This window comes from Rhinatrema bivittatum, chromosome 8 (assembly GCF_901001135.1).
Source record: "Rhinatrema bivittatum chromosome 8, aRhiBiv1.1, whole genome shotgun sequence".
NCBI lineage: Eukaryota > Metazoa > Chordata > Amphibia > Gymnophiona > Rhinatrematidae > Rhinatrema > Rhinatrema bivittatum.
In genome coordinates, this window is record NC_042622.1 from 25169009 (window position 1) to 25184182 (window position 15174).

General features: G+C 46.0%; 1 long non-coding RNA gene across 1 annotated transcript in view; it reads left to right on the forward strand.

The window, feature by feature from the left end:
- The first annotated feature begins 2978 nt into the window (after nt 1-2978).
- Nucleotides 2979-15174, forward strand: part of LOC115096505 — a 46948-nt gene continuing 34752 nt past the window's right edge. The window contains exon 1 of the long non-coding RNA XR_003858091.1: nt 2979-3097. This is a non-coding gene — a long non-coding RNA (uncharacterized LOC115096505). The remainder of the gene's footprint in view (nt 3098-15174) is intronic.

The window sequence follows — 15174 nt, forward strand, 5'->3', positions numbered from 1 at the left end:
TTCCACATCCTTTGATCTAGATCCACCTTCCCTTTTCACAAAACATTGCCATAAACATTATATAAATAATTCAAATCAGATGATGAGCTTGTTTTTCACAATACAGGCCCCCCCCCCCCCCCCCCTATTTCTACACTCTCCTCTAAAGGTTTAACCAAGTACTGTACGTGGAATAAATCCTTTTGCAATTGTACCCGGTACTAGCCGGAATCTGAAATTCCTCCATTAAGTCAGAGGAAAATTAGTTCTTACCTGTTAATTTTCGTTCCTGTAGTACCACGGATCAGTCCAGACGTCTGTCTCCACCTGCTGGAAAGGAAGCTCAACCCACTGTTTGGACTGATCCGGGTACGTACAGGAATAAAGGTTTTAAACTTGCCCCTCCTCTCACAGTTGCCCCATAAATTGCATGTCCTGTGATGCCCAAATCCCAATATCCGGCAAGAAAGTATATTGGGAGACATAAGGGTTACGTGCTAAGGAGGTCATGTAGGACCAAGGTTTGTCTACTGTGCCAAATCACCGTTGTACTGCCCTCCACAATGTGCAGTTATGCGTTGACTACCGACCACCCTCCTTAGTATGTTGGAGGACCACGGCATATGTAGCAAGGCTGCCAAACTGCATCCTCCTGTCCACCCCTCCTCCAGGGTTGCCCATGCCTGTGCCAGGTCCATCCCAAGCCAAACCCGGAGGCAAGTTAGCCCACATGTCCAATAATGCCACTGAAAATTAGGAAGCTCCTCCAGATAAAGCTCAACACTATCCTCTGCAACGTCTGCAATACTGCAATCAGCACATCACATGGAAAATACGTAAGTGGGTAAATCTATCTCAGCAATATTGCCATTTTAATCAGGATCACGCTACCTACTAAGAGTATAGGTATATGAGGTACAATTTTGGAGGTCCACCTTAATACTATTTATGATAGGGTGATAATTATTCTTGCACAAGTGTTTATATTGTTTTGAGATCCAAACTCCTAGGTATTTGAAACCTGACCCAGCTGGCCGAGGATACTGTTGAGGTAGTGATCACAGCTTTTGAAGAGAGGGAATCCAGGTCATCACACAACAGTGACATCTAGAGGCTGGATTTTAGCTCAATGATTGCAGGCATCAAATCCTCAAAGTTGTGCACCTCCGTTCTGCAAAACTCAGAGGTGTGCAAAAAAAAAAATTATGCACTTTCAGGTCAATGCAATCTCAGCGCTTAGAAAGCAGGTGCTCAATGCTGAGCACCCACTTTCCTAATGTGCGCCCAACCACCTCTCCTGGGCACCCAATGTCATATTTAAATGACCTGCTGCGCTAAAAAGGATGCACTACGGAAAATTGTGTGTCCTTAGTGCATCCTTGGCATCAGATGCGTAGGAGACAAGGCTGGGCACCCAGCGACTGTCCTGACTTAAGCTCTCTCTCCCATGATCTGGCCAATATTAATTTATTCACTCCTACACTTATTGCTGATTGGTCCGTTCACTGTCACATGTCAGTGAAAGGACCAATCACCTTTCAGAAGGGGATTGGTCCTTTTCACTGACAAATGTCAGTGAAAAGGACCAATCAAGAACACCTCTGCCAGAGGAGGGTCCCTGGCAGGGGTTCCTGGCCAGGAGGGAGGAGATTTGCAGTCTGGCAAGGGTGTTTGTATGGTAAGGATCTCTGATTCTTGAATTCAGGTACTAGGCCCTCAGGTCTGACCCAGACCACCTGGCCCATTGGGTCAGACCTCGGAGATGGTCACACCATTAAAAAAAATATTTTTGTTACCTTTCTTCTTTTTCTGCTCCTCTGACTTAATATTGCCATGATATTAAATCAGAGGAAGTGCAGAAAAGCAGTATTTTCTGCTTTTCTGTACACTTTTTGGGCTCCTCCAAAATTAAGACATGCTCGGGGAGAGTAAAAATATGTGCGTCGGGTGCACTTTTTTTTTTTGCAACAGGGGACATGAATTTACGTGTGATGAGCGTTATTAGCTACGCGCGCAATTGGACGCGCTAACTCCAGTTTTGCGGCCAACCCTTGGTTCTTTATTGGCCAGTTCGTGGGACAGAGACAAATATCTCCTTTTCCATTCCCCACCCCCGATTCTCCAACCACTCCTCCTACACAGCGACCTGACCCAATGATCTGGTCCTGCTGCAGCAGAAAAAAAAATACAAAGAGCAGCACGATATCAGACCATGTGAGCAGCTCTGGGATTCTGAAGAACGGAGAGCAAAGCCCCCATCCCTCAGAGCTCACTAGAATGTAAGCCTGAACCTGAAGGAGGTTAAGTGGCTTGCTCAAGGTCACTCAATGGGTGGATAAGGGAATCAGGGCCTTCAGAGCTGCTGTTCTGTGCTTCCACCGCTACTTCTATTCTGCCATCCACCTATTGACCCCGTCCTCCCCAGGGCATAGACTGGCAGTGGACAGCAGGCTTCTTTGTTTTTGTTTTCCTAAATGTACTGTGGTAATGATTGCCAATATTGACTGACCCTGAGCTGCTTTAAGTTATTGAAAATTATTTTTTTAAAAATCTTTTCTTAAATTCAACAATAGGTTTCAGGTAGGACAGGTTATTACAGCCCTCTCCTAAGACTTGAACACTGTATCCAGGGCTGCTCTTTCCTGTACATGGAAATGTTCTCAGATTAATTTGCTATACTTATCTGCTGCTTTTTATTGTGCTCTCGGTAACATGCTGTTAATAATACATTTTACCGGTGTTACTTCAATAAATTTTATTTTTGAAATATGCTTATAGAAACACAAATGGATCTATCGCACCAGCTGAAAGTAAAGAGAAGTGAAAAAAAAAACCAACTCAGCAAGTCATCAGACTTTTCAGTGCGAAAAGGAAGTGGTCAGAAGCTCTTCAGCCATAAAGAAACTGCAGTAAAAAAAAAAAAAGTGACACAGATTGAATTCACAGGTTGACCTTTTTCTCTGGGTGAAGTAGGCACTTTTTTCTCTTTCTTTCTTTATTTTTAAAGTCTTATATATATATCGCTACCTACAAAGAGTTGCTCAGGGTGGTTTTCAAAGACTGTGCCTGGATCTTCTTCTTGCATAAGGCCTGAGGCCTAACCCAATAATTCACAGAGGTGAGTGGAAGCCATAGAGCCGGTTCTGGTTGTCTCAGGGGGGGGCCACAGCAGAGACCTACACTCAACCTTCCCATGTCCCCTTAAGCCCAAAGTCATTTTCTATCTGCCAGGTCATCAACCCGGAGTCTTTTCCCAGCTTCCTGCCTTTTCTCCGTTGGGTAACAGTGGAAAGAGGAGTCTGCCCAGTACGGTTTTTTTTTTATTGTGAAATTTAAGCCCTGGGGTGTTTTGTTTTGGGGGTTTGGGTTTTTTTTGCAGCTGGGAATGGGTGCAAGTCCTTTCTTCTTCAAATGCATGAATATTCCCTCTCGGATTTTACTCAGACAATCAAAAGGAGCATCGGGTTTGTTCAAATCTGAATTTTTAGAAATGAAAAAAAAAAAGGTAGACTGTTCTAGCATTTCATATATAGTTTTACTCTGTCAGCAAGGCCTGACTTACTAGGGCTTCCCTCCCGTTCTACATCTTAAGGGGTAAAAAAAAAAGCCTTGCTTTCAGCTGGGTCCTAGAGGCACAGGGAGGCAGAGTATTTCCCCCAAGATCACACAGAAGGGCCTTGATAGATACCAAGGTTGTAAGCTGACCTAGGCCAGTCCTAATTGGCTGAGCTCCCTCCTGATTTTGCCCTGGTGCCTCTGTGGGCTTGTACTTCCAGTTATCTCTTGGACAGACTGTCTACATATCTGTAAACACCAGTTCATGGATATTTGCCCTAACAGAGGCAAATCTGGAATTAATGGCCCCCGGACCTTTCCTGAATCAGAATCTAGTCCCTCCCACCTCTAGGCTGCACCTCCTCACCCTGTATAAAGAAGGGGTACGCGGCAGGAGACGTTGTGTTTGTGCGTTATTTTTCAATAGTCTGCGCACTAAAAAAAATTGGCTGCCAGCCCCAGTCCTTCCCATCCCCTACTGGTGGTTAATGCACCTAAATTATAAAGAAAGCTCCCCACTCCTTAACGTGGCCCCCATCTGAAGAAAATGGGGCAGGGGTGGCTCCTGCTCCGCTGATGCTGTACGGGCCCAGTGCCATTTTAAGGTGGAGCACTGGCAGGGCAGAAGTGCCTGGGGATCGCTCCTGCACCTTTTCCTTCAGATGGGGTAAGTTAAGGGCTGAGGAGGGTGGAGGAATATTTTTCCAACCCTGAATGGAGGGGGAGGGGGATGCATTTTTTTTTTTCAAAGTGGGGGTTTTTTGTAAATGAAAGTAAAAAAAAAAAAATAAATCTCTAACTAAATTGTATTCGTTTTCTTTTGTTTCGTTTACAAAACCAAAGGAAATAAAACAGGACGCTTCGATTCCAATGAAAGCATATCCCTATTATAAACGTGTCCCAACAAACAGAAGGTCTGAATGAGGTGGATATAGAGATTTGAGCTGGGAGACTGGTGCCGTGGAACCGAACCTGGTGAATAGTGGCATAGATCACGCATGCGGGACTCCTGTGGCTTTGCCACATTTTGCGGCAAACTCCTCTAGTCCATGGTGGGGATCTACTGTGGAATGTGCCAAAGACCCTGTCCTCGGAGTGCGTTGATTTGGTTCACAAGTGAATCCATAGCCCAGAGATTTTGCAGATTATTAGCAGATTTACTCTCAAATCAATTTTCTAATGGGCTGGGACATTCTTACCTTTGATTGTGCTGCGAATGTCCCAGCTTTATCAGAACTGACTTGCTGCATTTCCCAAATTGACTCTGTGTCCGAAGCTCTTTTCCTCCACCCTCCAGTTCAAATGGGGTTCTCGTTTGTTCAACATCATCTCGCCTATTTGGCATGACCAAGTTAATTGTTGCATTGAGAAGATTGAGCTGGTCACTGAAAGCAGGCAGGCAGAGAACTGCCCAATTAAAACCTCATGGGCCAGGGAGAGAGGAGAAAAATGGTAGATATAGTGCCACGCTGTTTGGACTCCACAGGTAGGCCTGGCCTTGAGCTGTCTCTTGACCTCTGCATCATCATGGTTAAGATAAAGGGAAATTGTAGATCACCCTGCTGAGTCGGCAATATTTTGGTAGGTTGGTTCAATTGATGTCTTCATTTTGCAGACAAAAATGGTAAAGGGTAGGGACCAGTGGAGCGAGGAGCCCCCTCGACTAATGTCTCTTTGAGCCTTAGGGGCAGATCTCCCTCCGCAATATTTTCTCAAATTTCTGAAAGACTGTGGGGCAGATTTTCAAAGGCTACGCGTGTAACATACGCGCGTAACCTGAGAAAATATGCCCCTGCATGCGCCGAGCCTATTTTGCATAGGCTCGGCGGCACGTGCAAGCCCCGGGACACGTGTAAGTCCCGGGGCTTTCAAAAGTGGGCAGTCCGGGGGCGGGTCCAGGGGTGTGTCCGGGGGCGTGATGGCGGTCCGGGAGTGTGTCCCGAGCCCTCCTCCGTTCCGGCCATGTCGGGGGTTCGCGCGCCGGCAGCTTGCCGGCGCGCGCAAGATACGCCTGCCAGAGAAATAAAATAAGGTAGGGGGGATTTAGGTAGGGCTGGGGGGTGGGTTAGATAGGGGAAGGGAGGGGAAGGTGTGGGGGGGGGGGCCGGAAAAAAAGTTCCCTCCTAGGCCGCTCCGATTTCGTAGCAGATTTGGGGGGAACGGGAACAGCCATCGGGGCTCCCCTCGGGCTCGGTGTGCGCAAGGTGCACATGTGTGCACCCCCTTGCGCGCGCCGAGCCTGGATTTTATAATATGCGCGCGGCAGCGCACGCATGTTATAAAATCGGGCATAGATTTGTTCGCGCCGGGTTGCGCGAACAAATCTACGCCCGCGCATAAGTTTTAAAATCTGCCCCACAGTGTGCAAAAACTTTCTTTTTGTGCAACTTTTTATAAGCCAAGTTCAAATTTGTGCACTACGAGCCAGTATAATGCAAATAATATCATGATCTGTTGTGTGCACTATGTATTGCTGTGTCCATGACCTGCCTGTGTGTGCACATGCACGCAGCTCAGAGGGAACAGCGGCCCTCACTCCTGTTGAGCAGCATGGAGCTGCTTGCTGACTTTGAAGTCACATGATGATGTCAGACACCAACAGTTGGTGGAGTAAGAGCCCAGAGTTAGCGCTGCAGTAGCTGCATCTCTGGAGCAGGCAGCAGCTTGCCCTGTGTATCCTTGATCGGGGGAACAGATGGAGGGTCCTGAATCCATGAAAGCTCTTTTGGAGAGGGTATGATCTGATGTGCAAGATTCTTTTGTTGGAGGCCCCTAAACTCTTAGCATTCAAATTTGGCTGCTATGCCATAGTTAGTCAAGTTTGCGGCTTCCTCCACGCCACTGGTCCCCAGCTCAGTTTCACTCCAGGAGATCTGGTCCATTGTGGCTAGGATGGAAGGCTCGCTGACTGGTCATGTTAACAAACTGTTGGGCCGATTCAGTAAAGTCCGCGGGAGAGCGGGTGAATGCCCGCTCTACTGTGCGCACGATTCTGTATTTAAATGAGTCCCGGCGGTAAAAACGGGCAAAAGGAGGCGCTAGGGACACTAGTGCGTCCCTAGCACCTCCTTTTGGACCGGAGCGGTGGCTGTCAGCAGGTTTGACAGCCGATGCTCAATTTTGCTGGTGTCGGTTCTCGAGCCCGCTGACAGCCACGGGTTCGGAAAACAGATGCCGGCAAAATTGAGCGTCTGGTTTTCAACCAGACAGCCGACAGCAGACTTCAAATTTTTTTTTCTTTTTTTTTTTTTACTTTTGGAAAGTTTCGGGACCTCAGACTTAATAATCCCATGATATTAAGTCGGAGGGTGCACAGAAAAGCAGTTTTTACTGCTTTTCAGTGCACTTTCCCGGTGCCCGAAGAAATTAGCACCTACCTTTGGGTAGGCGCTAATTTTAGAAAGTAAAATGTGCGGCTTGGCTGCACATTTTACTTTCTGTATCACTGCGGGAATACCTAATAGGGCCATCAACATGCATTTGCACGTTGCGGGCGCTATTAGGCTCGGTGGATTGGACGTGTATTTTCGGCCCCTTACTGAATAAGGGGTAAGGGAAAACGCCTGTCCAGTGGCGGGTTGTGCACTCCGTCGGAGCACACTGTACTGTATCGGCCTGTGTGTATCTTATTGAGTGATAGCTTTGAAATTGTATGCCCAGGATTCAAGAAGTTTATTGCATGATATTCATCTTCAGGGATGTGAGGAGAAGGTGATGTCCCTTCAGACAACCTAAATTTGCATCATAAAGTAGAAATATTAGAAAATACTTATAAAAGTAATCGTCCATGTTTTAATTTTCCTAAGTCTTCTTTAATTTCTCCTAAAGATATGTTAAATAAATATTTGTTGGAGATCTTGAAATTTTCCTTGGAGGTGTTGCCAGGGCCGGTGCAAAGTTATTAGGTGCCCTAGGCAAACCTTCTGCCTTGTGCCCACCTCTCCCCAGTCACGCCCGCCCCCCCATCATACCGCCCCCCCCAGGGATGAAACCCGCCGCACCACGGCTGGTTGTTACTCCCCCCTCCATCGACTTCCCCATCATCTGCAGTCTCCGGTGCTCCTCTTTGCTGCTCTGCTCGCGGCCCCACGTGGCTGCTCTTCGGCACCCCTAATGGTCGACGCCTAATGGGACGCGCCGGCCCCGAGTATTGTAATATATGACAGTGTTTTCCCAAGATGTTCCACGGGACTGTGGAGCAAAGGAGGTACCAGAGTCTGGAGAGAATGCTAATCTGAGGGCACTTGTGGAACGACCATGGGAAATGGTGGCGACGAGGGCACAATGATAGTTTCCTGTATGTTGGAGCTGGACAGGAAGTGGAAAATGATTTTTTGTCATAAGATATATATGTGTGTATGTGTGTGTGTTTGTGTTATGAGCTTTCTATTCTCAAAATTCAGAGGCAAACCATTAAGCACGGAAGTAAATCTTTGCCACGTGGAGCTGAATATCCCCAGGTCCTCCTGCGGCCCAGGAAAAACTACTGCGGGCCAGATGTTTCCAGATGTTCATCCACCTTGCTCAGCTCAGGAATTCTGCAGAACAGAAAGTGGATAATGGCCGGCGGAAGGTGACAGCGGCTTTCCCCCGTCCTGTTGTGGAATTAGTCAGAAGAGAAAACCTGTTTTTATTTTAAGTTCTGGAGTTTTGAGCGGGTCTGAGGCCGAGGCAGACAGAAAGCCTCCTCGCTGGGTGCAGGAAGTGGGCTGAAAGTGGCTGAGATTCCTTCTGCATTGTCGACCAGAAGCAGATGGTGGAGGAAGTGGCTCTGCACTGAGCTCTCGCTTTCAGGGAATTCATTCTTGCACTCCTCCTTGCTTTACTTCCGTTTATCTGCAGCCAAGGTGCCACTGTCCCTTCCACCCCCTTCCCCCCGGCTCTCTCCCCACCCCTTGTACGGTTACTGAGGGAAGGGGGAGGAACTTGTTTCGTTTGCAGTTTCGGAATTGACTTCTCTCTGCACTTATTGTAATTCTCCTAGCGTTGACACTTAGGTGGCCGAGAGGTGGCTCAGACACTTGCTAGCTAAGCAAATCTTCTTAATCAGAAGTGCACTTACTACAGTCATTACAGAATCGCTGCGGTTTGGAAGATTATTCTACATACACATAACATACAGGCAAAACTAAGAGAAATCGTTCATTAAAGGGGTTTTCGCGGCCAGCCAGTGGCAGACAGTACGGAGAGCCCTGTATCTAGCTGCTCGATCCTGTTCAGGACAGAGGTGCAGTGCTTCCTTGCTCAGTGGCGGGGGATATAGGAGGATCCTTCAGACGTCGGAAAAGTGCTCAGGACAGATTCTCTGAACTTTTCAGTGGCAGAGGGATGTGATCCAGATGTGTCCCAGACAGAGCTGCTAACCGGCTCTGTCTTACGAGGAACCAGCTAACCTAGTCCTGGCTTTACCCTCTTGCTTGCCTGCACCGGTACTTCTTCTGGTTTTCCTATTTGTGAATGAAGGGGAGGCATCCTTGGAGTCTGGAGGGGGTGGAGAGGGCCACGCTCGGGACTATAGTGCGCCTGCTGCCATGGTGTCCTTTGGTTCAGCAGATGCTGCCTTTCCCGACCCCTGGGCAGGAACTCACCCTCTGAATGGTCAATGTTTTCTCTCTGATGATTTGCAGGGCACATCCTAACTGGAGCATGTTTCAGTTTTTCTTTAGATTTTATTTCTCTCAGTTCCCCTTTGAAAGGGGAACTAACCCGGTCATTCATCAAAATGTGTTATGGTGTTAATGCATGCAAGGAGAATTGTAATGCAAGTTTTTGGAAAGGGTGCTATCATGTGATTTTAAGGATACCTTCTTTCCTGGCATTAGGCTGACATTTACAGAGAGAACCTATCTACAAGGCCCTTCTAGTAGTTATATAGTAGTTAAGTATTTATATCTCTATAGGAAGGCCATCTAATAGGTCGAGGTGAGGTGTTGGTGGTGGTTTAGTGTTTAGGGGCCAGTTTTGTATGTAGAGTGAGACTTACGAACAGTATAGTACATCTTGGAGAAGATTTGATGTCATTTGGAGTGAGGAAAGTCTCAGAAAGATGAAATTTTATACTATGTTATCTCACCCTAGCTTGATGGCACCCTGTTATAGAGTCCATCAAGCTAGGGTGAGAGAAATTAGTAGAAATTAGAGATGTGAATCGGAACCAGAATCGGTTCGGATTTCAGTTCCGATTCACATCTCTATAGATGTGAATCGGAACCAGAATCGGTTCCGATTTCAGTTCCGATTCACATCTCTAGTAGAAATTTCATCTTTTTGAAACTTTCCTCACTCCAAATGACGTCAAATCTTCACCGAGGTGTACTGTGCTAGTCGTACATCTCACTCTACATGAGAAACTGGCCCCTAAACCCTAAACCCCCACCAACACCTCACCTCGACCTATTAGATGGCCCTCCTATAGAGATATAAATACTTAACTACTATGAGGCCTTTGTAAATTCATTTTCTCTCTCTCTCTCTCTCTCTCTCTCTGCAGTAATTCAAATATTTCCATAAACACACTAGGTGGGATCAACAGTATTGCTCTAAAATAGATCTGTGGTTTGTTTTTTTTTCCTTTCCTTAGAGCCAGGATCCTTAAACTCAGCCTAATTCCAGAGCCTCTTCCAAAATAAAAGTAAATACTACCAAATGCTTCAGCAAGGCTCTTGTTAGGATCCAGGAAATTCCATCACATTACACCCTTGCTGATTTCACTACACTGGCTGCCAGTACAATCCCAAATCTATTTTAAATAGAGATGTGAATCGTGTGATCGATCGTCTTAACGATCGATTTTGGCTGGGGGGGAGGGAATCGGATCGTCGCGGTTTTGTTTTTTTTTAAATCGTAATTCGGGGGAGGGCGGGAAAACCGGCACACTAAAACAACCCTAAAACCCACCCCGACCCTGTAAAATAAATCCCCCACCCTCCCGAACCCCCCCAAAATGTCTTAAATTACCTGGGGTCCAGTGGGGGGGTCCCGGTGTGATCTTCCACTCTCGGGCCACGGTGCGTTAATAGAAATGGCGCCGGCGCTACCTTTGCCCTGTCATATGACAGGGCAAAGGTAGCGCCGGCGCCATTTTGGTTCCTGTCCCCTGACGTCACGAGCGCAGGAGATCGCTCCCGGACCCCCGATGGACCCCCAGGGACTTTTGGCCAACTTGGGGGGCCTCCTGACCCCCACAAGACTTGCCAAAAGTCCAGCGGGGGTCCAGAAGCGACCTCCTGCACTCTAATCGTATTGCCGTATTGCAAAATGGCGCCGGCCTTATGGCCATATTGCCGTATTGCAAAATGGCAATATGATTCGAGTGCAGGAGGTCACTTCCGGACCCCCGCTGGACTTTTGGCAAGTCTTGTGGGGGTCAGGAGGCCCCCCCAAGCTGGCCAAAAGTCCCTGGGGGTCCAGCGGGGGGCCGGGAGCGATCTCCTGCGCTCGTGACGTCAGGGGACAGGAACCAAAATGGCGCCGGCGCTACCTTTGCCCTGTCATATGACAGGGCAAAGGTAGCGCCAGCGCCATTTCTATTAACGCACCGTGGCCCGAGAGTGGAAGATCACACCGGGACCCCCCCACTGGACCCCAGGTAATTTAAGACATTTTGGGGGGGTTCGGGAGGGTGGGGGATTTATTTTAAAGGGTCGGGGTGGGTTTTAGGGTTGTTTTAGTGTGCCGGTTTTCCTGCCCTCCCCCTTCCCCTCCCCCTTCCCCCGATTTATGATTTTTGACGATAAATCGGGGGAATTCCTATTGTATATCGCCTCTAACGATTTTTGACGATTTAAAATATATCGGACGATATTTTAAATCGTCAAAAAACGATTCACATCCCTAATTTTAAAGTATTAATTCTAATATTCAAAATCATTTATTCTTGTAACTCTGGTATGATAGGTGTGACATTACAACCATACACACTGCAGCAACCACTAAGATCCCAAAATAAAGGACAATTGACTGTTCCAACAATACGAAGCACACACTGATGCAGGTAAGAGATGGTGCATTCTCCATAGTGGGCCCATAACTTTGGAATTCTTTACCTGAAATGTTATGTTTGATACCAGACAGAAAGAAATTTAAATGTGAACTAAAAACATGGCTATTCAAAAATGCATATAACCTAAATTAAAATCGTCTGAATGTAGAGATCTACAAAAACAAGAAGGACAAGAAATACTAATTAAAACATGAGAAAAAAAAATTAATGAGAGATTGTAAGAATCTCAATTCTACGTACAGAATAATATGTGAAATTTATTTTATTTTTGTACTTCACGTCTCATGTCCTGATATGTATTTGAACAATTCAATTGATAGATAGTAATGCCTGTTGATGAATACGTCCTATGTAACCAGGCATAATTTGCTGATTTATACCTAGGAACATTAATATTGTAAACCTTTGTGATCTTTACTTGGAACGAAGGTATTTAAAGTGTCTAAATAAATAAATACATAAATAAATAGTTCTAAAAAAATTTTTTTAAACCATTAAAAGTCTTGATTTAGGGCAATTAGATTCTATATGGATTTTTTTTTTTTTTTTTGCAGAATAAAAATTCCAACTCTGGACCCCAATCCAAAAGAAATGGGGCTCCAGAAAATTCCCAGTTTTCACCCTTCCACCTTGGATCCTGATTCTCAATATCCACCAAATGCGACTATCTCTAGCCGCAAGTGCATTTCAGCAGAATAAAAAAAACCAATCTATTTAGTAGCAATGGCAACTGGCTCCAGATTTTCAGGACAGGCTGATCCAGTCCTGGTTTTCTCACCTGCCTGCAGGTACTTATAGTCTTGCTTTTCTTAGGGAATGCAATAGGGAAATCAGAATAAGTTTCAGTGTGCAATGGGGTAAAACCAGGACTGGATCAACCTGTCCTGAAAATCTGGAGCCAGTTGGCAACCCTACTATTTAGGTCACAACTTGATAATCAATAGGTAGAAGAATCAAATATTGGTTACTTTGTGAGTTGTCTCTTTACCCTTCAGCAAAATCCTACGTAAGAGTGGTGTGGTATGCTGTAACAATACTGTTATCACATTTTTGGAGCATTGTGATATATTAAAAATGTTGTTTTCTGCCATATCTTTGATGGCAGTAAATAAATAAATACCGATACATGAATTGCTACACAGCAACTGGTGCCTGGAGGGGATCCCTTCATGTACAGGAAAGAACAGGGGTGGGCAATTTCGGTCCTAGTCCTAGTCGGGTTTCATGATGCCCATAGAGCCATATTTTAAGATGTACACACAGACGTATATTTGTGCACGCAACCCGCATGCATGTTATAAAATCCGAGGTTGGCGCGTGCAAGGGGGTGCACACTAGTGCACCTTGCGTGCGCCGAGCCCTAGGGGAGCCCGATGGCTTTCCCCGTTCCCTCTGAGGCCGCTCTGAAATCAGAGCGGCCTCAGAGGGAACTTTCCTCCCCCCCCCCCCCCCACATTCCCCTCCCTTCCCCTACCTAACCTGCCCCCTAGCCCTACCTAACCCCCCCCCCAACCTTTGTTTTACAAGTTGCGCCTGCCTCTGGGCGGGCGTAGATTGCGCACACCGGCCAAGTGCCGGCGCACGATCCCCCGGCCTAGCGGCCCTACGGAGGTCTCTGGCCCTGCCCCGCCCCTTTTTTCAAGCCCCGGGACATACGCGCATCCCAGGGCTTTGCGCACATTGTCGGGCCTATGCAAAATAGGCTTGGTTCGCGTAGGTAAAATCTGCCCCTTAATGAATACACATGACATTCTGCCTCAGTTGTAAGCAAATCTATTTCATGCATATTCATTAGGGATATCCTGAAAACCTGCCTGGTTTGCGGCCTTCAAGGATAGAAAACATTGCAACATTCTTTGAGGATCCATGCGATAAAGACATTGATCCTTTAACGCTGAGGCCCCTCCAGAGCACAGGTACTGTCAGAGGCTTTCTTTGGGTGGAGACAGAGGCAGAGTCATTGCTAGGACATCTCCGGGGACAGTTAATTTGATTTCAACTTAATATGAGACCATTACACATTCACCTTTTTTAGCACAGTGTGGGAAGGGGGAGAAAAAAAATGTACAAGAGACAAGAAGTTCTACATTCCTGAGATATATTCCCTGATGAATTTTCCCTTCATGTGGGCTGTTATGACTTTGGATTTCTTGTTTTCTGTTATGACTGATTTTATTTGTTGTTTTTTTTTAATTATTCTTGCTATTTCTAAGTGATGTTTCTTTTTGAAAATTTTTCTGAATGCAAATTTGGAAAAATTTGAAAAAATACAATTGGTAAACAGTTTTAAGAAATTAAGCCTATGTAACAAGTACTTGGGATAAACAAAAATTTAGCATGCCGTCAGTAAAAACTTTAAAGTGCATGCTAAACACCAGTTAACATGGCATGCGATACAATTTTCCATGTGCATGGTACGTTTTTTCCATGCTAGAATGGCTATGGTAGAAGTGTGTACAGTAGCCAAAACAATTTTACCATGCATGTTAGCCAAAATGCCTCATGCTAACTGGCCCTTTCATGTTGGGCTGCTTAACACAAGTGATTTCAGCTGGCACTAGACCCGCTAAAAAGGTAGCCCCTGGTCCAAGTCAGATGTTATGAGGTCCATGTTCAAAGGGCTTTGTACGGCTAAGTGTGGACATACCCGTTTTTTTTTTTTTAACTTCCCACCATTCTCACTGCCTCTGACTTCTCCGGGTACAGGCAACAAAGGACTTAGCTGGATAAAACTTAGCTAAATAAGATGGAGGTGTTCCGGGGGAGGGGTATTTCTGGGCAGAGTTAAGTTAGACAGATAACTCAGAAATTCAGAGTTATCTGGCTAACTTTGGACGTATGGAGAGGAGTCCTAAAGCTAGCTGGATACCTTTACCTGGTTAAGTAGGAATTTATCTGGGTAGATTCAGTGGATAAGGTCAAGACAATTGTCTGCTGGCTGGTTTAATGAAGATCGACCCCTAAATGTTCTGGCTCTATGGAGCTCACGGGACATAATGAGCATGGCCAGCATACTACATGGTTTTCTGTGAGACGGGTATAGTTTTATTTACATACGGCACTCCCTCATTTACATTCCGGCAGGTGCTAATTTTAGCACTTAAATGTTAATATGAAGGGGCCATCTTATCATGCACGTTAAAGCCTTACTGCATACAACAGTACCCTGTTTTTAGCATTCACAAAAGACCCTTGGTGTGCACATTAAACTGTATTGCATAGGCCTCCTTATCACACATACTGGGCATAATATTTCTTTCCACTTAAATCCCAAAAGGAAATACTTTTTTATACATGGAGAAGAAAAGAGATATAACCAGAGCATTGGAAGAAGGAAACTTACCAATCCTGTCTAGCCAGCACCGCCGCTGGAATCTAATCGAGCACACCCACTAAAGTCATTCATTTGGTAAATTCCAGCCTGAGCCTGGTGCGGAGAGCCCGGGTTAAATTCTCAGAACTGTCATTCACAGCTCCTGGAGGTTTGGTTGATGGGGAGGATAAAGGGGAGAACTGGCTTTTAGTCGACCGAAATTAGGGTGCACATATGTTGTGGCCTGCGATCCCCTGGCCAAGGATTGTCCCAGCAATTTACAGGGCTAAGGAAGTTTATAAAAACAGGGGGGAGGGTGGATTAC